The following is a 22762-nucleotide window of genomic DNA, read 5'->3' on the forward strand; positions in this document are numbered from 1 at the left end:
ACCAAGGAGGGGACCTGAACCAACAGTGTTGCTCTTCTTATGAACTATTGACAGGATGGGTGGCACTGATTCAGCCAAAACCTTCCTTCTCCTCCTTTTCTGCTTAAGCGTGAATTAGTGGACTTGACTATGTGTCTACCTGGTGGGGTGCACTAAGGTGGAATGAGCTTGCTGATTGCCTGTCCAAGAAGATGAGAAAACCACTCTGCTGGGAGAAGTTTAATCTCACGCTCCATCTCCATTCCTCATTCATTGTTAATCCTAAAATCCTGGGGAAACTTTGTGAAACGTTTCCATCAATTCAAGTGAACCCTGTTCACACAGGATGGTCACACACCCCTCTCTTCTATTCATTTCTAACAACTTTCTCAGGTTAGAGATGCCCAATTTAACAGAGAATAAATTAGCAGTCCCAAATAAATCTTGAGAAAGCATAGAGAAAATGCTCCCTTGCTGCTTTTGGCAAATCAAATAAGCCAGTGAGCTCATGTTCTTAGAAGAATCTCAGTTCTTAGAAACTCTCCCCATCGTCAGCTTTGAGGAAAATTACAGATTAATTAAGTGAATGGGAAGAGGTAAATACCAGAGAACATTTTGCAAAGATGGCTTGGTCTGTGTTTTAAATTGAAACCACACAGATGAAAAGGCTCAGCTAAGTGACCAGTTCATCGAGCAGACTTCTTGTTTGTATGTGTGGAAGATCCAAGAGCCAGGTCCACGTGGCTGCTAAGAGCCTGGCCACAAGGAGAAGATCCTCACTGCTTGCTCAGTCTCTTCCAGGGGAGGCTGAGACGTGAAGACCCAGTTCCTTATTTATCTTTTTGAAAATTTTTTCATGATGTAGAATCTATCATCTTAACCATGTCTATTTTTTTTAACCATTTCTATTTTTTTATTTAATTTTTTTTTATCATGCCTTGTTCTCTGTGGGATCTTAGTTCCCCCATCAGGGGTTGAACCCACACCCCTATATTGGAAGGGTAGAGTTTTAACTGCTGGACCACCAGAGAAGTCCTGTCCAGGTATTTCTCTTTGATGAAGTTGTTTTCCACTTTTAGGAAATCTTCTCAGCGTACGTGAGGGTCAGTCACCTTTAGTTAAAAAGGCTGGCTGGGCAGCTGACTCAAGAATGTCCAACCTTGGGTAGTTATGGCTGAGTCAGCTGGGCAGGGCCCCAGGGTCCTTGCTGAGCTTTGTGGGGAAGGGTCCTCTGATTTTCCTGTGCAGGGAAGCCAGAGACTGGCCTCTGGGACAGTATAGAATGAATTTGGCCAAGAATGGACTGCCTCAGAGGCAACGGAGCCTGAGATTGTTGGCCTCCTGCCTTGCCTGGGGCTGGCTCTCTGCGGGAACTGCATGCATTGTCCCAAGTGTCTGTGACCTGACATTGGAGCTGAAAGACCCCTGCCCACTGTTCTGAAGCTAGGGACGTGCTGGGGCCCAAACTCCAGCCCCTTCGGAAGCTCTCCCTCCCCCAGGGACCCAATGTGGGAGTTTTGGTCACTACTCAACTGTTATATTATTTCTGTTTCACTCTTACTGACTAGCCATGAGGAAGAGATTTGCTATGAGATCATGGGTCTCCTTTCCAAACTTTACTTTCAAACTTTAAAAGTAAGACAGAGGGACTTCCCTGGTGGTCCAGTGGCTAAGACTCCATGCTCCTAATACAGGGGGCCCAGGTTCAATCCCTGGTCAGAGAACTAAGATACCACATGAGGAAACTAAAAGTTTACATGCTTCAATTAAAGATCCCACGTGCTGCAACCAAGACCTGATGCAGCCATAAAAATAAATATTTAAAACCAACCAAATAGCAACAACAAAAAAACACGCACACTTAAAAAAATAATAAAGTGAGAGAGAAAGTGCCAATGCCAGTCTGGCAAGTAGCTTGGGCCCAAGATGAGGTAGTGGCTCGCTGCTCACTCAGGAGCTCTGTGACTCTCTGGAGCATTCAGGTGACAAGGTTTATAGACACAGAGGCAGGCAGCTTAGGCTCCAATCCCTGACCCAGTGCTTACTAGCTGTGCCTGGGCCACCCACTGAAACTGTCAGATGCTTACTTTCTTTAGCTGCCAAACGGGGATGAAAACAGCCAAGTTGCTTCAGTGGTAACCGACTCCTTGCGACCCCATGGACTGTAGCCCACCAGGTTCCTCTCTCCATGGGATCTTCCAGGCAAGAATACTGGAGTGAGTGGCCAGTCCCTCCTCAAGGGGATCTTCCCGACCCAGGGATCGAACCTGCATCTCTCATGACTCCTGCATTGGTAGGTGGGTTCTTTACCATTAACGTTACCTGGGAAGTTCCTGAAAACACATATCCCACAGCTTTATGGGGTGGAATAGAGATATGGTATACATTATTTAAATGATTTTTTATTTACTTCTAAATTGTTTTTATTGGAGTATAGTTGCTTTACAATGTTCTGTTAGTTTCTGTTGTACAGCAAAGTGAATTAGCCATACATATACATGCATCCCTTTTCCCTTGAATTTCCTTCTCATTTAGGTCACCACAGAGCATGTAGAGTTCTCGGTTCTATACAGAGTTATTGGAACAAAATATAATAATATAATTAATGTTCTCATTAATTATTTATTTTATACCTAGCAGCTTCCCTAGTGGCACAAGTGGTAAAGAATCTGTCTGCCAATGCAGGAGACACGTGTTGAATCCCTGGGTTGGGAAGATCTCCTGGAAAAGGAAATGAAAACCCACTCCAGTATTCCTTGCTTGGAAAATTCCATGGACAGAGGAGCCTGGTGGGCTATAGTCCATGGGGTTGCAAAGAATTGGACATGACTGAGCAGGCACGCACAATAGCAACAAGTAACGTATATAAATATGGCATATGTTTAAATGCTTTGAAACTACAAACAATCATTCAAATACAAACAAGAGCTCATTGGAGCTGAAGACTGTTTCCAACATATAACAGAGGATGATACAGACCCTGTGTGTGGAAATCCAATCATTGCAACCCATTTCTCAACTTGCCATCAGTCTCTGACAAGGCTCAGGATTTTATGCAGCCTGTACTGCAGACTGAGGAAATAATACCACACTTTTCATGTAACAGGCACCAAATGGTCACTTCTTTCCTTGTGTAATTGATGGCAAGTCATATCCAGGGACTGTCATTCTGATATTCATTTATTCTATAAATATGATGAATCGCTTGTTCTGTGGCCTCATGGATTTGATTTTACAAAGTGAGCAGCACTCATCGAGCCCTTGTAAGTCTGCTCGGGAGGGCGTCTCCAGCACCCGGCACATGCATACCTGTGCCTGACAAATAACAGATCCTGGATCTGACGGATGAAAGGACAGATCAAAGGGCCAGCAACTGTCACTCTTTGTCTTCACTGATGCTTTTAAAGTCTTCCTAATCCTTTTGGCTAAAAAGCCAGCGAAGTTCAAAGAACTTTTACAAGGGACGCCCACCATTGCCAGTGATCTTGGTGTGTTCACTGGATACTTTAGCAGAACTTAATAAGCCAAATAATTTATATTTTGTTCCAATAACTTGAGAAGTAATACATCAAGAAGGGCATTGTTTGGGGGAAGTAGAAAAGTAAATTATAGAATGAACTTGACTGTGGTATTGTTGACGTGTTGGTCCTTATATTTTCTGCAGTAATAGATAACTCAGTCTTACAGCTAATCAAATAATTAGAAGTTAGGAATGATTGCTCTCTAGGTCAATGGAGAGAAATAAGTATCACGTTTATGGAATTTTGCCTCCTCTATTGTTATGAAGATAGGAGACCTCTTTAAAATGAGTATGCCAGCACTGTGATTTAGAAACAGATTTTAAGGGAAAAAGGAGCTGAATTCGTGTCATTTTGTTTTCGTTTTGCTAATGTCATACTGATTTTTAAATGCAAAACCATTTAATGTTCAGCGTCCATGATGGATGGATACTATTGAAAGTCTGAACTTGGAGGCCCTTCTCAGCCCCATGGTCCTGATGCCACAAATTGGCCACAAAGGTTCAGTTTCACCACAGGTAGATGGTGGGTGAGGAAAGTGATGGAAATTGATGAAAACAAGAGCAGAAGCAGGTCTGAGGAGGAAGACAGTTTGGACTTGGATTAATGATGCTGGAGGAGATCCTGTTGACTTGCCCATGAGTGCATGAGTAAACACTAGGGAGCAAAGCGTGTCTGGACATTCTTAAGAGTCTAGAGCACAGGTTGGCAAGGTTCTGTAAAGGCGATAGTAAATATTTCAGGCTTATGGACCATAGGATAGCTGTAGCAGCTCTGCCATTGTTGTGCAAAGGCAGCCATAGATTATGCAAATAATGTGGGCATGGCCCTATCCCAATAAAATTTTATTTTATTTTTATTTATTTATTTTTAATTAAATAAATTTATTTATTTTAGTTGGGGGCTAGTTACTTTACAATATTGTAGTAGTTTTTGCCATACATTGATACGAATCAGCCATGGGTTTACATGTGTTCCCCTTCCTGGACCCCCCTCCCACCTCCCTCCCCATCCCATCCCTCTGGGCCATCCCATTGCCCCAGCCCTGAGCATTTGTCTCATGCATCGAACATGGAATGATGTTCTGTTTCACACATGACAATATACATGTTTCAATGCTATTCTCCCAGAACGTCCCACCCTCACCTTCTCCCTCAGAGTCCGTAAGACTGTTCTATGCATCTGTGTCTCTTATTCTGTCTCACATATAGGGTTATCGTTGCCATTTTTCAAATTCCATATATATGCATTAGTATACTGTATTGGTGTTTTTCTTTCTGGCTTACTTCACTCTGTGTAATGGGCTCCAGTTTCATCCATCTCAATAGAACCGATTCAAATGTATTTTTTTAATGGCTGAGTAATATTCCATTGTGTATATGTACCACAGCTTTCTTATCCATTCGTCTGCTGATGGACATCTAGGTTGCTTCCATGTCCTGGCTATTGTAAACAGTGCTGAGATGAACATTGGGGTACACGCGTCTCTTTCAATTCTGGTAAAAAGTTTCAGTTGAGTGGGAGTTGAGGGGAAAGGAGAGGAGGGTGAAATCAGTCCAGTGGGCTGCAGCTTGCTGACCTCTGCTCTAGACTTGGGAATGAATGAAATGAAATGAGTGAGCATGTAGGGTAAACAGCATCTAGAAGAGATGCTGGGAAATGCCTATTTCCAAGGAAAAGGCAGAGAAAGAGCAGGAGGAAAGAGAAGCATCTCCAGAAGAAGGCGGGGAACCAGCGAGCAGAGTGCCTCAGAGACAAGAGGCTGGTTTATCAGGGAGGAGGTGTGTGCTGTGATGTCACAATACTACCAGGAAATTCACTGGGATGAACAGTGAGCAGAGACTGTTGAAATCTGTTGGTAGGATGATAGTTCTGATTTTTGAGAATGCAGTTTTAGGGGAGGGATGCACAATTAAGCCCATTAAATGCAGATAGTTGTCAGGGTAATGGATGGGAAAGTGTGTAAGATAGTGGGGGGAGAGAGGCGGAAGCCAGGGAGAAAGGATTTTTCAGTCTAGGAGAGATAGCTAAATTGGGAAAGCAGAAGGGAAAAAGCCAACATGTTAGCTTTTTCAGGACATCAAAGAGAAGCAGTCCTGGTTCAGCAATTCCTGGAGGAGATGCACTGGAGACCACAGGAGAGAAAGGAAGGGAAGCCAGGCTTGTTGGGTTTTACTTTGCAGTAGATGCTAGGCTGGCCCCTATTAATCCCCAACACAAGCAGATCAAACCAGTCAATCCTAAAGGAAATCAACCCTGAATATTCATTGGAAGGACTGAAGTTGAAGCTCCAATACTTTGGCCACCTGATGCAAAGAGGTGGCTCATTGGAAAAGACCCTGATGCTAGGAAAGATTGAGGGCAGGAGGAGAAAGGGACAACAGAGGATGAGATGGTTGGATGGCATCACTGACTCAATGGACATGAGTTTGAGCAAACTCTGGGAGATAGTGAAGGACAGGGAAACCTGGCGTGCTGCAGTCCATGGGGTCTCAAAGAGTTGGGCATGACTGAACAACAACAACAACAAACCCCACTACAATGGCACAAAATAGATATTTGCTTTGGACTCAGCTAGAGACCACGTGATATCACTCCTCCCTGCTTCCCTACTAATAACCTCCAGTTGTGCTCAGATCTGCAATCCACCCAGCAGGATACTCATCTTGTCACACACCTATGCTGCTAGGAGTGCCCCTGACCCACATCTCAGTAGTGTGTCATCTGGGAAGGGCTCAGGGTAAGTTATTACTTATTCTGATTTTTTAAAGTCACAGCTGGCACATGGCCTTTGCCCTTTGCCCACCGCCTCAGAGCCTGGAGGCTCAAATTTCATGCACTGGTGAAGCAGGAAGTGGGAAGGAGCCTGGTTATCCTAGCAGTGGCCCCGGTTCAGCCTCTTTATCCCTGGACTGCTTTTTAAGTGAGAAAAATAAACCCATATATTGTTTCCTCTGTTTGCTTCCTGGTACCCGGAGTCAATGCAATCTTGACCAACATGACTTTCTGTTTTTCTCCAATGGAAGGAGTGGGCTCTGAGAGCTGAAGGTACTTGAGCAAGGTCAATCACAGCCCTGAGACTTTGGGACTGTGGCCCTGGAACAGAAGCTTCAGTATCACCCAGGAGCTGGTTAGACACACAGAGCTTAGGGCTTCACTCCAGTCCTACTCTATCGGAATCTGTTCTAACAAGCTCTCCCGCTAATTGGCGTGTGCTGTGGTTTGAGAAATGTTGACCTGGACAATCAATAATAGAGTTTGGATTTGATCCCAGGCCTGTATGCTTCTAAAGTCCACACTCTTCTTATGAAATAAGAGGGAATGACATGGGTGTCTTCTGTGAAGTTATGATGCCTTTGGAGGCAGAAGGAAAGAAAGCTGGGAGAAGCTAGGCAGAGGGCCTCAGTCTTCTCAGGATGAAGGGAACTTAGGATATTCATTGCCAAGCAGAATGCTCACCTACTGTGTGTACCATGCACCAAAGGAAAAGATCATCTCTGCCCTCAAGCAACTCAAAAGTAGGGAGGGGACTGTGAACCCCAGACCACCTACCTTAGAATCCTATCAGCACTCATGAAAATCACTCATCTCTGTCCTCCCTAGACATAATAGGAGTGGAATCTAGACGCCTGCACTGAAAACTACACTCTTAACCCACTCCAATATTCTTGCCTGGAAAATTCTAAGGACAGAGGAACCTGGTGTGCTGCAGTCCATGGGGTTCCAGAGAGCTGGACATGACCGAGTGACTCAGCACACACGTACTGGTTGATTCTTCTGCATGTTTTGTTGGATATGCACTAAAAGATGGGGGAACAGGGTGGCACAAAGGATGTGAACTTCCTCAATGGGGGACTCTCTGAATGGTGAGTCCATCTTCCAACCATGACTCATCTTTCCTGGCCCAAAATGCCTACAGAAAGGTTAAAGAAACATCCACACCATCCAGACTTTTCAAGTCCTCGAGAACGTTGACCAGGATGAACCAGCAGCAATCCCCCGCCCACCCAAGACTTGCCAGAGGCATAAATCAACACTCTCCAGTACAGAAGTCCAACTAACAAGGAGTCCATCTCACCGTACTGTTCTTCAGACAACGTTTCATCATTTTATGACAAAAAGGGCCTAGGGGAATCAGTGTTAGATGTCTGAAGCCAAGATTGATGACACCCAGGATATTCCACGGCTCTTGGAGACGCAGACACTCTGCTTTTTGATGCCCTGTAAGAGCAACTTCTGTTAGATTTTTCCCTGACCCTCCCTGACACTTCTTAATTACATAGAGGCTCAGATTAACATCAAAATCTAACTTCTGTGGCCTTTACATTGGAAGTGGGGCTGTAAAGATGAAAAGCAAGTATTTGAGCTCATAAAATCTTTTTTTTCTTTTGAGCTCATAAAATCTTGAGCATTTGAACTAAAGAGAAGGAGCAGCACTACCGTCCTGGTGCCCGTGCCACCTGGCACTGGGACAACCACGTCAGTCTCTCAGTGGCCACTCTCAACCCTATGGGTCAACGCTCCATTCAGCAGACAGAGAGCCGGTGTGCAGCCCTCCAATAATTCTCCTTCGCAAACCAATCCAACAACTAGAGATGATCATATTAAGTGAAGTAAGTCAGACAGAGAAAGACTAATGCCATATGATGTCACTTATATACGGAATCTAAAATATGACACAGATGAACATATGTATGAAACAGAATCACAGATACAGAGAACAGACTGGGGTGGGGGTGGAGAAGGGATGGATTCAAACTATTGGGATTAGCAGATGCAAACTATTATATACAGGATGGATAAACAATAAGGTCCTACTGTGTAGCACAGGAAACTATCTTCAATATCCTGTACTAAACCAGAATGGAAAAGAGTATTTAGAAAAAGAATGTATGTATATGTATAACTGAATCACTCTGCTGTACAGAAATTAACACAGCATAGTCAATCTAGTATATAAAAAGAGAAAACAAAGCTAAACCTTTTGATATGGCCTTCAGGGTTCATCTGGCCCCTGGTCACTCTCTGACCTCATTTCTGGCCACTGTCCCCTCAGTCACTGTGCTCTGGCCACAGTAACCTCTCTGCACTTTAATTTCAGGGCATTTGCACTCACAACTCCCCTTGCCCGGATGTCCCTCCCCCCAGCTCTTTGTGTGGCTTCCTCCCCCACCTCCTCCCCCTCCTCCTCCTCCTTCTTTCTCAAGGCTCAGCCCAGCTCTCACCTCCCCCAATGGCCTGCCCATATACCCCTTGTGCTAAATGCCTGCCTCATAGCAGACACTCACAATGTAATTTGAATGAATGAATGCATGAATGAATTGCTATATAAGCACTGATGTGTGTGTTTGAGAGACACGTAGCAACTCTTAGAGTTTGTTAATAAGATGACCTGCTGATGATGTATGAATAGGAGGACCACAGACTCTCCTGTTCCAACCTATATCCTCAAGACTAAAAGGAAGATCTCTTTATAATTATACCAAGTCCCAGGATGGGACTTGAATTATAATATGTTGTATTTGCCACCCTTACTTAACAGAAAAACTAGCTTTAACTACTCAGGCCACAAGCCAGCACAGGGACACTGCACTGAATAGTCGGCCCAGGGAAAGCCACTGTGCTTGTACTTCCCTTGCAAATTCAAGGGGACCATCTGCGGTTTCCCTGTAGTTACTGGCAAGTCTCAGAAATTTATCAACCCCCACAGCAGGCCTCCTAGGAAGTAGATCGCTTCCCATGTGGAGAGAACTCTCCAGTTTACAAATCTCCCACACATGTTCTTATGACTATCTCGTGATACATGATACCAAAGTGGTGATTTCACTCCTGGGCTACAAATGAGGGAGCCTAGGGTCTAAGGAAGTCGGGTGACCTGAACTGAGGCTGCAAGAAACATCGTCTGTCTGTGTCCTCTCATATTCCCCGCATCACTTGTGTTTCTCCTGCAGGAAATTACAGCTCTCCACCTGAGGGCCATGGTAGGTCGGCCTCAATCAAAAGACAAGATTTGGTAGAGAAATATGCCAGCTTCCTTGTCCCATGGTGGGACAGTTCCAAGGTACCTCCCAGAGACCCCAGAAGGACTGCGCCCCTGGTGCCCATGGTGGTAACTGCTTATTAAAATACCTCGTATTAACCCAAAAACCCATAAAATAATAAGTATTGGCAAGGATGTAGAGAAACAATCACTGGTTTTCTGATGGTGGGGATAAGATGATGCAGAGGCCATTGACAACACTACGGCAGTGCCTCAAACAGTTAAACACAGAATTAACCACATGGTCCAATAAAGCCAGGTATGAGATGGTTCCCTAAAGGGGTGAAAGCAGAGACTTGCACAGACACTGCATACCTCTATTCACAACAGCATTGTTCCAGCTAAAACATGGAAGCAACACAAACATCCTTTGATGGATGAATGGAGGACAAAATGTGGCCTATTCATACAATGGAAAATTATTCATCCTTTAAAAGGAAGGAAATTCTGACCCGTGCTACAACTAGGAAGAACCTTGCAGACATCATGCTAAAGGTGAAATAAATCACACACAAAAGGATGAATACCTTATGATTCCACTTACACGAGGAACCTAGTTTAGTTAAAATTATAGAGACAAGAGACTTTCCTGTTGGTCCAGTGGTAAAGAATCTACCTTGCAATGCAGAGGACTTGAGTTCAATCCCTGGTCAGGAAACTGAAATCCCTAACCATTCAGGAACTAAAGTGCTTCGGAGCAACTAAGTCCATGTGCCACAACAACTGAGCTTGCGTGCTGCAGCTACAGAGTCCATGTGCTGCATCAAAATATCCTGCATGACACAACAGAGATCCTGAGCACTGCAACTAAGACTCAATGCAGCCAAATAAACAAATAAAAATTTAAAAATTATAGAGACCAAAAGTAGAATAGTGGTTACTAGGGGGACGAGGAAGGAGGGGATGGGAGATGATTGTTTATGGGTATAGAGTTTCAGTTTGGAATAAAGAAAAATGTGGAAATGAGTAGAGGCAATGTTTGTGCAACAGTGTGAACATACTTATGACCACCGACTGTACACTCAGGAAGGGTCAATGTTATGTTATGTATATTTTACTATGGGCTTCCCTGGTGGCTCAGAGGTTAAAGCATCAAAAAAGTAAGACTGAAGAACAGACTTATGGTCATGGTGGCGGGGGAGGAAGGAGAGGGTGAGATGTATGGAAAGAGTAGCATGGAAGCATATACACTACCATATGCAAAAGAGATAGCCAACGGGAATTTGCTGTGTGACTCAGGGAACTCAAACTGGGGCTCTGAGACAACCTAGAGGGGTGGGGTGGGAGGTGGGAGGGGGTTCAGGAGGGAGGGCATATAGCTATACCTATGGCTGATTCATGTTGATGTATGGCAGAAACCAATACAATATTGTAAAGCAATTATCTTTCAACTAAAAATAAATAAATTTAATTATTAAAGAGAATAAGAAAAAAACCTACCTTACATTGATTTCGTTCCATAACCTGTCTCACTTTTCACAGAAATTGTTGTGCTTAAAGCCGGTCTCAGTGTTTGCTTGGCAGGAAAGCTAACCTATAACAAGGTTAATAAATGGTAGAGTTAGGATATGAACCCAAACCTTCAACCAGTCTTTAGGCATCAAACTCCATGCTCTTCAGAGCACATGAACTATCCTTGTACAGCATCAATAAAATAGGCTTTATCAATTCAAAGCCAACATTTTGAGATTCTGCCTTGTTCCATGTAGCCCCTTTGGCTAGTTGTAAAATAAATCTCTTGGTTGTATGTGTGCTAAGTCACTTCAGTCGTGTCTGATTCTTGGCGAGCCAATGCGCTGTAGCCTGCCAGGCTTCGCTGTCCACGGAATTCTCCAGGTAAGAATACTGGAGTTGAGTTGCCATGCACTCCTCCAGGGGATCTTCCCCACCCAGGGATCAAACATATGTCTCTTGCATCTCCTGCATTGGTAGTTCTTTACCACTAGTGCCACCTGGGAAGCCCCTTGGTTGTATAGGAGAAAATAAAGACACAGCATGTATGTTTTTCAATGACTAGAATCTAGTTTGCATTACTATATAATTCCACCTGACCTTTCATATGCAATTAGCCACTTTTCTTGACATATACAAGGAAGAGTTTTTTTAAAGATTTGAGAAAATAACTTTACTCAAGCTATATACGGATTTTGAACTTTGTTTCTTATTTCAGAAATATTTAAATCTTGAGCATTGTAAATCTAACTCTGGTCTCCTTCAGAGAAATATAACATCTATTCATTTTTCCCCACAAGTGAGGCAGTCCCTAGGTGGCCATTTCTACCTTGCGTCTTCTGATGAACACAGATACAGGTAAAAGCCTGCTGTTCTAGGGTGCTGACCTAGGACAACAACGTGTGGGCCACCTTGTCTACAACCCATGGGACATGCCTTGGTGTCAGGGAACTCTAATTTTGAGATTGAAAATCTGTATTCTTCAAGTCATGTGTACCAGTCCATGAGTGAGCCATTACCTCATGTTTCTGAGTAAAATAGAATGGAAGTCACTAGGGCTTACAGTAAAGTCAGTATTGTTTTATGGAACTTTCCTATTTCTTTCTCTCTATGTGGCACTGGATTATTATATAAAATGTGTTTCATGTAAGTTTTGGGGGAAAAGGAACTGAAAGTCATTGTTTAAAAAAAATCTTTCTGATCACTTATATGTGGAGTCTAAAAAAACAGCTCAAATGAACTTATTTACAAAACAGAAACAGACTCACAGATATGGAAAACAAGCTTATGGTTATCCAAAGGGAAAGGTAGAGGGAGAGGGATAAATTGGGAATATGTGGTTAACAGATGCACACTACCATATATAAAATAAACAAGGATTTACTGTCTAGCACAGGAAATCATGCTTCCCTGGTGGCTCAGTCAGTAAAAGAATCCACCTGATATGGAGGACTGGGAGACCCGGGTTTGATTCCTGGGTTGAGAAGAACCCCTGGAGAAGGAAATGGCAACTCACTCCAGTATTCTTGCCTGGGAAATCCCATGGACAAAGGAGCCTAGCGGGCTATAGTCCATGGGGTCACAAAAGCTAGACATGAATTAGTGACTAAACCATCGCCACTATCGAAAATCATATTCAATATGATTAATACTGATTACAATATGACTGTAGTAAACCATAATGGAAAAGAATCAAAATAGTATACACACACACACACACACACACACACACACACACACATATGTATAGCCAAATAACTTTGTGGTACTCCTAAAACTGACATAAAACTATAACCATTTTGACAAAAAAAATCAATCTTTGATTTCTATCAGAGGGCTCCTTTGACCACTTACTCTGAGCATCATATGTTTCCACCCCCTCCTGATTCCTTAACTTTCTTTTAACCTGTTGGCTGCACATTGCCATCATTCTGTCCTAAAAATGAGAGAGGAGCCAAGCTCCCACAGCCCCTTGGAGCCTTCTGAGGTTGAGTCTATTGCCAAGACAATGAGTCATTTACTCAGAAAGCAGCCAATTATTTCAGCCATGCAAATAAACAAACAAACACCACCACCACCAACAACAAAACCCGTCTTGCTGGGTCTGTGTTTTCATTTTTCTGACACTTGTTTGACAAGATGCTCACCCAGCCACTCATTCCTCCTGTGAATGGATGGAGAGGTCAGATGATTAAAGCCACGTCAACAATAATACACTGAATGAGACACTGCACAGCGATGAGTCTCCTTGTTGCTTGGAAAATGCACAGGTTTGCACCCATATACACACTCAATAAAACACAAACACTTAGCCAGAAACCAGAGACTTGGAACAGATTTTGAGGTTGACCACTTGAAATACTATTTCTTTGAAAAACAAGCTTTTGAAAACCACTCTTCCTTCCAGCTTCACCTGGCCCTTCAGAAACCCCTGATCTTACCCATACCTGAGCATCACCCCTCCTCTTCCCCAAACAACCCACCTCTTCTTCTCCAGGTTGAAATAGCCACTTGTGCTGAGTGGTGTCTGCTCCACACTGAATAAAGTGACAATTAAGTTGCTCAGTGTCATTTCATCAGTCTGGGCCTGACTCTAGCCCAGCCTGTGTCTCAACCCTGATCAAATCAGCTGCTGACAGTTATGTCTGCTTTAACTTGGGACACTGTGGTCACAGTCACTGATGCAATACAATTCCAAAGGGAATTTAAGGACTGGGAGGTGGGGTCAGGGGGCCATGATGCTCTTTCATCACTCTTAAGTCTACCACAGCATTCTCCATAATCATAAATTATTGGTCATCATCACAGTCACACTTTGCACAACCCACCTCATGTTACAGTGTTGTCACACTAGGTTTATAATTCCTTGCCCATGTATCCACTTCCCAAAGGCTGTGAGCTCCTTATTACCTGTCTACTCTTAATGCTTAGAACAATATTTGTATAACACAGAGAGTTAACCAACAATTGTTGGAAGGTCAGGCTGGATTATTGCACTGGAACCAACAAAACAACGTTTTATGGTAACAAAATTAAAGAATATTTAAGATTAAAAAAAAACCTCAATTGCATAAATACAATATGGGGAATTCGTGGTTTAGAAACGGTTTCTGTGAATAAAGAGTGAGGGTTTCTGGCCTACACCAGTGACTTTTAACTAATGGAATGTGGTAGTTCCAGGAGGCTGAGAGTTCTCCATCACTGAAGATAATCAAGCAGAAAATATGATGAAACGAGGGATCCTAAGTTATACAAGAAAAAGAGCAGTTCCCCATGCAACCTGTTGAAGTGGTGATTATTTCTTAGCTGGAATGGTCTTTTTGCTTCAGATTCTAGCTGGCCTTTTCGCTTCAGATTCCTTCCTTACAGAACACATGGTAGGCCCTAGTCATTGTCTCCCCAGCATCCATTCCTCTCTTCCATATTTGCAGATTTCTTATTTGACTGGGGAGCCTAATCTCCCCAATTCTTCAGGGTGTTCAGTGATTGGCTGAATTCTGGCATGGCATCCCCATTCTCCTTATCAGTGATTGGTTTAGGCCAGGACATGTGCCTCAACTCTGGCCAATGAGATGAAAGGGGAAGATTTCTGGGTGTGATTCCCTCCTTCCTGAGAAGGATAACAGGAAGGGATTGTCTATTCTCCCTCTGGATGCTCTTGGTTATGACTGAGTGACTTGGAAACTGCAGCAACCTCTTTCTCAAGTGAGCTATGCTGAGAACAACCCTCACATCCTGAGAGTAGAGGAGCAGTGGGACAGAAAGCTGATGCTGAAATAACCAACCAACTTTCCAGGCATCTTTTAAATAAGATAATAGATTTCCTTGTTGATCAAGCTCTATTGAGTTGGGTTTCCCATTGTTTGCAGACCAAGTATCCCAACAGATACACAGGACATCTTACTATATTTCCACATATTCCATATATCAGGTTAATCTTTCCATATATTTTCAGGTTAATCTTTATAGAAGGCAATTTTGATCTTTCCACATCTGATCAAAAACCTTCATGCCTCACCCCAAGTCCATACACTAAACTCTTCAAGATCAAGCTTTACTTTCCAAGATCATTTGTTTCCTATCCTCCAGTGAAATTTCACTTCCTGATGTTTTGTTCACATGACCTGCAGTTTACTGTTCCTGCATGGGGCTCCCATCCTGGGATCCAGCCACTTCCCTTCCATTTATTTTTGCTTGTTGAAATGTTGTCTCCAAGGAACCTTGCCAGATCCTCTCTTTTCCATGACACATTTTATGGTCAATATATATATATATTTTCAAATAGTCCCCTATTGCCTTTGGGTATCTTTGTCTTGGCACTTATCCTATTCTGCCATATGGTACAGTTAGTTATTTGTGTACCTTTCTCAGTCTTACTAGTAGTCTGTGAGCCCTGGGGGCAGAAGCCATGTCTTACTGCTCATCTCGGCCTGTCTAGCTGTTCCCAGTGTGATGTTTCATACAGAGCGGAAGCTCAAAACCACCCAGATGAATGCTGTAGGAAGTGGGATACGAAAGACCCTTCTCAGTTCTAAAATTCTCTTGGTTTTATGCCATCAGCTTTTTATCTTTTGAGTGCCTTTTTCTTAAAGGTCAAGAAAAGAGAATCATTATAACCTCTACGCTGTGAAATGGTTTCAGCTGAGTTTGGATTCATTGGGGACATGCTTTGTTAATTCCTGTTCCATTATGTTCTATACATGGCTAATCCGGTAAATGATTTGAAATTCCTAGGCTTCTGTTTCCCATCTCTAAAATTAAGGATAACAATAGTTACCCCATAAGATTGTTGTGGGGACGAAATGAAACAAGTTATGGGTAGCAGTCCCTTCTGAGTGTTCACTCACATCCATTCTTTTTCCTTCTGGTTTAGCCCAGATAATCTTTCAGCTTTAGGATACCAGGGTCATCCTCAAGCTCATTGGCTTGTCCCACTCCTCTTACCACTGGTGGATTTAGGCTTGGAGATGAATTTTGGCTGACGTGATATCAAAGAACATATGCTTGGGATATTTGGGGGGGGGGTTCCTCATTCATAGGACGAGATGAAGAGTTAATATTTTCTTCTACTGGGCATAGTCATCTTGAAAACAAGTCAGTTCTGTTATGACAGCAATGGGGGAGCCTAAGGATGGCAAAGAGTGGGGATGGCTCTGATGTTGAGTGGCTGAATTAGCCAACATGGAGCTACCCTACCTTGGGATGCCTATGATATGAGAGTGTAAATCTTTATTGCTTACGTCATTTACAGGTTATTATTGCAGTCAAAAGCATCTTTATTGTTCGATTATGAAGCACATGTTTATACTCTAAAAATATAAAACTGTACTCCATTTAGTCCTTTCTTATAAATCCTAGGTGAGAATATCTGAGAAAATTGGAAAGGATGATACTTAACTAAAGTAAAATAGACTCAAAAAGATCAACCTTTATAGCTTGACAATGCTTTTTTTTTTGCAGAGCTTGTTGATTGTGAATTAGAAAATGAGTCAGAGACAAAGGATAGAATAGGTGATAAATGTAGCTCATATGGTGCTATGAGAAATATTTGAAAAACAAAGAGAAAATACAAATAAACATGAAGCTTAACTTCACACCAATATTATCCACTGGAAATTGTGTCTTGTTAAAACTCCAGCATGTTTCACAGGACATAGCAAAAATAGAAAAAATCATAAAACCAGAAGAAAAATAAAGGGAGGTTACTCTTAGATTGGTGATTGGGGCTTATTGAATGTTAACAAGCTCAGTTTTGTTTTTTATTTTGTTTAGTTTTAAAAGCAATGGACAACCTTTGAATAAAACAGGCTCTCAAATGCTCTCTAGAGAAACCCCTAGGGTCAGTAGAGAAAATTTCTTCCCCCTGGGCAGCTTCTGGATAAACAAAAAATAAAAGCAAATACGATGGGGTCACTAAACAAATCTACCTACATTGGAATCATGTTGTAATCATCCCACAAGTATGTGCAACTAGAGATGATCATACTAAGTGAAGTATGACGTTGCAAAGGACCATCAAAGTTGCTTACAAGCTAGGTGTACATAGTTTTTTCCCAAAATCAAAGTTCCCTCTTTGGCCCTTAATGAGACCTGGAGTCTAGGCCATGAATGCAAAACAGGGCATTGCACCTTACTAGTTGATCCCAAGGACTTGAAAACTGGGATGCTGTGGGTCTTGTAGCTCTCTCACTGGGGAAAGTGATACCCATTTCTGATTCTTTAGCTAAGTGTTAGTGGATAATGCCTGAAGGACCCAGGAGAGCTGAAAGCCCAGTGTAGGACACTCCCATCTTCCTCTGAACCATCATGGAAACATCAGGTCCCTGGTCCAAGTCTGAGAGGTCATCTGTGGGGGGAGGGACGAACTCACTGGTTTGGACGAGGGCAGGCCATTTAACTGGTCGGGGTGCGGTATCCTTGGCTACAAAATGATGATAACCACCCCCCGCGACTGCCTGGGACCCTGGGAGGCAGAGCACAGACAAGGTGCCCTTGGACTTTCTCAGGAGTGGGCCATGTGATGGGCCAGGTGTCCCGGGCTCCCTTGCTCCTGCCTCCTGGGAGCTAGGGGTGCCTCCCTCCACTCTCAGCCTTAGGACTGCTCCTCCCACTGGGGAACGGTCCACTTACATATACTTAAGCCCCCTTGGCTCAGGACCCATCTGAGACTTGCCCTCCAAAGTCCCAAGTAACCCCAGGAAGGTCCTGCCAACTATTTCCACCGACAGCATCTTCAGAAGCTGCCACCTCCTAGGTCCACTGCCTACACTTCTAGGCGAGTGGTCTTCAGCAGGAAGCAGCAGCAAACCTCACACCTGCAGGCTGCCCACATGTCTGCCTGCAGCATCCTCCTGAAAATCACTCCTTCCTCTCCAGTTCCTCTCCTTGGTATTTACCCCCACCAGGCCTGACACTCCCCTTGCCCATGGAGAGATGGAGGGACCTCTGGGGAACCCAGGCAAGGGGGATCCCACCACAACAAGCAGCCTGGCCCAGGAAGCCTCTTTGTCCCCACAGGCCTAAGACTCCATCCTTCACCCAGAGGCACTTCAGCCCCCCGCTGCATGCACCTGCTAAATCAAACATCAAAATAACACCTCAGAAAAATCCATCATTGGAAGCACAGCCCTTACAGGAGCCCTTGCTAAATGCAAACGGGTGTCTGCCTACTGAAATACAAGATGTAACTATGAACCAGTCTCCAAACAAAGCACACAACATTCCCAGAGCACAATCAAACACCACTCACTGTGAATCAACCCAGAAGCAGAGGAATTGCCTCTTGAGTAAGAAAAAAAGACAATGAACTCACCTTGAGATGGGACTTGCCAGGTGGCGCCGAAGGTAAAAGAATCCGCCTGCCAATGCAGGACATGTGGGTTCAATCCCTGGTCGGGATTGAGAATCCCTGGAGAAGGGAAAGGCAACCTACTCCAGTATTCCTGCCTGGGAGATTCCTCGGACGGAGGAGCCTGGTGGGCTATAGTTCATGAGGTCACAAAGAGTTAGACACGACTTAGCGACTGAGCACACACGCATGCAACCTTGAGATAAATCAGGTGTCAGTGTCATCTGACGAGAATGCTTCCCGAAACGTTTCAGCCATCAGTCATAAACTTCCTCAGGTGAGGACGGGAGGCTGGTCCCAAGCACCCATGTTGGACTAGCAGCAGTCAGAAAGGGCCTTTATGTGGACACTGATTTTCATGTCATTTAAAGATAACTTTCTTTTCCCCCAAGTTTTCTCTCTATGATGCCTCTCTTCAACCAGCTGGCATGGCTCTGTGTAGGAACCATGTCCTTCAGAGGAGCTGGGGGCCACAGGGGCTCAGGGGGCCTGCCTCTGCCCCTTGTTTCACTGCACAAGTGAGCAGCAGGGCTCACCTGGACCCAGTTCAAAATCCCCTGTGGTCAAGGTGCTACCCACCTTATCATTTCAGCATGAGTGTGGCCAGATGCTGTTTATCACAGAAAATGAAAAACACAGGAGAACATCAAAAGAAAAGTCCCTTGTAACTCTACTGTGCAAAGACAACCATTGTAGGTGATCACACCTATTCCTCTAGCGCTAAAAGCAACATTTTAGAATTTAAATGAGGCTTGTGCTAAATATTCACAGTTGTATCCTGTTGCAGAAAAAATGGTAGTATGCTTGTGAAAAATGTCCTCCTACAATATGACTTTCAGTGGTAGGAAAACATTGAAAGTAGCTAACCCACAGCAAAAGCATAATGCATTCCACTTTCCGCTGAGGCTATAGAGGCACAGAGATGTTAAGTGCTTACACAGGGTTGCACAGCTGGTCGGTGGCAGGGGCAGGATAGAGCCCAGTCAGTCTGGCTTCAGGACCCGAGTTTCCAGTCACTTGGTCACCACCTTGTTTAACTGATTTAACCACCAGTTGCTGTGGCTAGTTAGGCTATTTATAATCCTCACTCTCATTAACAGCAATTTTAACAACCTGTGTAGACACGTTTGTCTAACTCTGATGATTCCCTGAGCAAAAATTCCTAGAAGTGCAACTGCTGAACTGACTCTTTGGAGAGCTTTCTGTTCTGCGTGTGCCAGATTGCCTCCCACTCCTTGGTACACACAGACTGAGCATGTCCTGGTCACTCACCTTCTGAGCTGAGAAGGCAAAACTGGTCACTCCTGCAGCTTCCTAAGATCACCGAGCGTGTGCTCTCGGGAGCCAGTTCTAGAAGAAGTCATGTGTGTGTGTGTGTGTGTGTGCTAAGTCTCGTGTGTGGGTGCTAAGTCGCTCAGTTGTGTCTGACTCTGGTGACCTCATGGACTGTAGCCCCCAGGTTCCTCTGTCCATGGGATTCTCCAGGCAAGAATATTGGAGTGGGTTGCCATGCCCTCCTCCAGGGGATCTTCCCAGCCCAGGGATCTAACCTGTGTCTTCTGTGACTCCTGCAATGCAGGTGGATTCTTTGCCATTGAGCCACAGGGAAAGCCCAAAAGAAGTCACACGCTCATCTTTTCAGCCCGTTCATTCAATAAGCATCTCACTGCCAGGCCCTCAGGATATAAGGACCAGCAGATAAAGGCCCATAAACAAACGCGTGTATCAGACCAGCATGCCGATGTCAGCTGAGGCTTTACCTGTGTCACTCCCTAAAAAGACATATTGTCTTACTTTGTTATATAGACACTGTTGTTCTCATTTTCCAAATGAGTAAACTGAGGCTTGAAGAGCCTACTTTGCCCACTTGCCCTCTGGAAAGAAGCACTGTGGGAAACTCAGAGTTTCCCAAATGGCTCTGAGTCCCACACTCTGTGCTCCTAACCACTGCCCCAGTGCCTCCTGGGGCAGGTGCCACCGTGACTACTGCAGGGGTGAAGGTCAAGGTGGGGACAGGAACGAAGGAGTGGGTGTCTGTGAGGAGCTGGCAGGGCAGCCTGAGGGAGCCATCTAAACAAAATCTAGAGGTCCGGAATGACCTGGCGGCTCTGGAGCGGAACTGTAGGTGGAGTGGGGGTAATGCTGAGGGTAGAACTGGTGAGGGGGGAGGGGGTCAGGCCACCAGGCCCCACTGTGAGCTGGGTCCACTGGATCACTGTTCACTGTGTGGTCAGGCTACAGGCAGCACCAAGGCCTGTTTCATCTGGGAAATTCCACACCACCACGTGTGTGTGTGAACACAGGCAGTGCAGGGAAATGTGGTTGTGTGGGGTGCATGGGTCTACTGTGTGGTGAGGGAAGGAGCTGCTCTGAGCCTCTCCACTTCTCCTTTCCTTCCCTGTGAGGTCAGTTTTCATCCTGAAGTAGGGTGACCGTCTCCAGCCTGGCTTGAGGGGGATGCTCTGCTGTTAGCACTAAACGTCCTGTGTCCTAGGGAACGTCTTAGTTCTGGGCTATCTGTGTGACAGCCACTTTGGGGCTCAGGAAACAGAACAGCCAGCTTCAGAGGCCCATGGGTCTGGGTCGGAGCAGTTGTGACCAAGAAGAAAGTGGCTGGTGACAGTGCGGTCAGATTGGACTGGACGGGGCAAGCCAGGCCTGAACTGAAGTCCCAGCGTTAGGCTTCTGGACGGCTGGCCTGCTGTGTGTCCTGCATGTCTCCGCAGCGTGGGCACCCCGCCTGGGCCAGAAGGGTGCCCGGCAAACATGAGGAAGAGATCGCCGAGTTCCACACGACTTGGACCTTGACAACTGCTTTGCCATCTGCCTGTTGGGTCTCCGTAAGTCCCAGTAGGGGCTTTTCAGTTTCCAGTGACTAACGTGCACCTCAAGGGACCCTCTCCTGGACCCTGAGTGTTTGTGTCCCACCCCACCCCCACCCCAGCCCGCACAACCTCACTGAGCTGTCCTTCGCTCCCAGGCTGGGCCGCACAGACCTGCAGCACCCCGAAGCAGCTTTCTGTTCCTTGCTGTGCTCTAGAAACATCTAAGAATAAAATGTAGCAGTGTCTCTGAGAGAAAGATGAGTAACCTTCCACCCTGGAATGGGAAAGGGGGCAGACAGGCCAGGTGGAGTCACTGCTCAGGGATCAGAAGAAAAGAAGGGAGATGTGAATCTTATTTAACTGTTTTATTAGTAAACACAGGAGGGATCGATATCTAAGCTAATTTTGAATGTTCACATCATATTGGAAACAGAGCATTAGACTGTCAGTTCTTGCCTCTCCATGCATCTGTAACGTTAGGGTCTTTGGGTGAAGCTCCCATACCTGCTCACATACCTGCCGGAATGCCTGGAAAAGCTCCGCTCACTGGTTTGGCCGAGGGGAGCAATAGCAGCTGTGGGTGTGGAAAAGCAGTTAGGTCTGCTTTATTTTGCCTCATGTGGATTTCCCAGGAAAGCATGGGCTGATAGGAAAATGTGAGTAGGTTTATTTTCTTTACCCTCTTAATAAGCCTGGCTGTGTGGGCCGTCGTTCATCAAAAATTTTCCTTGATACCTCGAGTGCAACTAGTGGGTCTTCAAGTAAGTGCATGTTTATAAGAAATTGCTAAACTGTTTTTCCACACTTGGTGATGCCATTTTACATTCCACTAGAATGTAGGGTGGATCCATTTGTTCCATCCATTGCTGCCTCAGAAGTTACTACAACCCCAAAGGCTTAAAACAATGCATTTATTATCACACAGCTTGTGCAGGTTGAGAATTTCAGCACTGTTGAGCTGTGTGCTCTGTTTCAGGGTCTCTCACGGTTAAGGTGAAACCAGGGGCTGGGGCTCATATGAGGCTTGACAGGGGAAGGATCTACTTTCGAGCTCATGTGGTTGTTGGCAGGATTCGTTTCCCTGGCGGGGGTGGGGAATGGTGGGGGGCGGAGGTGAGACTTTTAGAGACAGAGGGAGGGGGCTACATGAAGAAACAGCACAGTCAGCTCTGACAGTCATCTTGAAGTTGGTCTCCAGTGGTCTGACCAGCATCTTGATTGTTTTGGGTACAGCTGGCAATGGCATCCCACTCCAGTACTCTTGCCTGGAAAATCCCATGGACGGAGGAGCCTGGTAGGCTACAATCCATGGGGTCGCTAAGAGTTGGATACGACTGAGCGACTTCACTTTCACTTTTCCCTTTCATGCACTGGAGAAGGAAATGGCAACCCACTCCAGTGTTCTTGCCTGGAGAATCCCAGGGATGGGGGAGCCTGGTGGGCTGCCATCCATGGGGTCGCACAGAGTCGGACACGACTGAAGCGACTTAGCAGCAGCAGCAATCTTTAGTTGAAGGTCAGTTTGTTTCCATTCCCTTGAGGCCAATTGTCAGCACTGTGGCAGCTTGTGCCATAATTAATCTGGTCATTGGGTAGTTAA

The 22762-nt window shown here is 44.9% G+C and overlaps 1 long non-coding RNA gene across 1 annotated transcript; it reads left to right on the forward strand.

The window, feature by feature from the left end:
• Positions 1-5341: 5341 nt before the first annotated feature.
• LOC145545972 (uncharacterized) lies at positions 5342-10402 on the forward strand. The gene is made up of 2 exons (XR_014082370.1): positions 5342-8110; positions 9449-10402. It is a non-coding gene; the product is annotated as an uncharacterized LOC145545972 (long non-coding RNA).
• The last annotated feature ends 12360 nt before the right edge of the window (positions 10403-22762 follow it).

The sequence above is a fragment of the Giraffa tippelskirchi genome, chromosome 4 (assembly GCF_054371585.1).
Source record: "Giraffa tippelskirchi isolate mGirTip1 chromosome 4, T2T-mGirTip1v1.2.pri, whole genome shotgun sequence".
Lineage (NCBI taxonomy): Eukaryota > Metazoa > Chordata > Mammalia > Artiodactyla > Giraffidae > Giraffa > Giraffa tippelskirchi.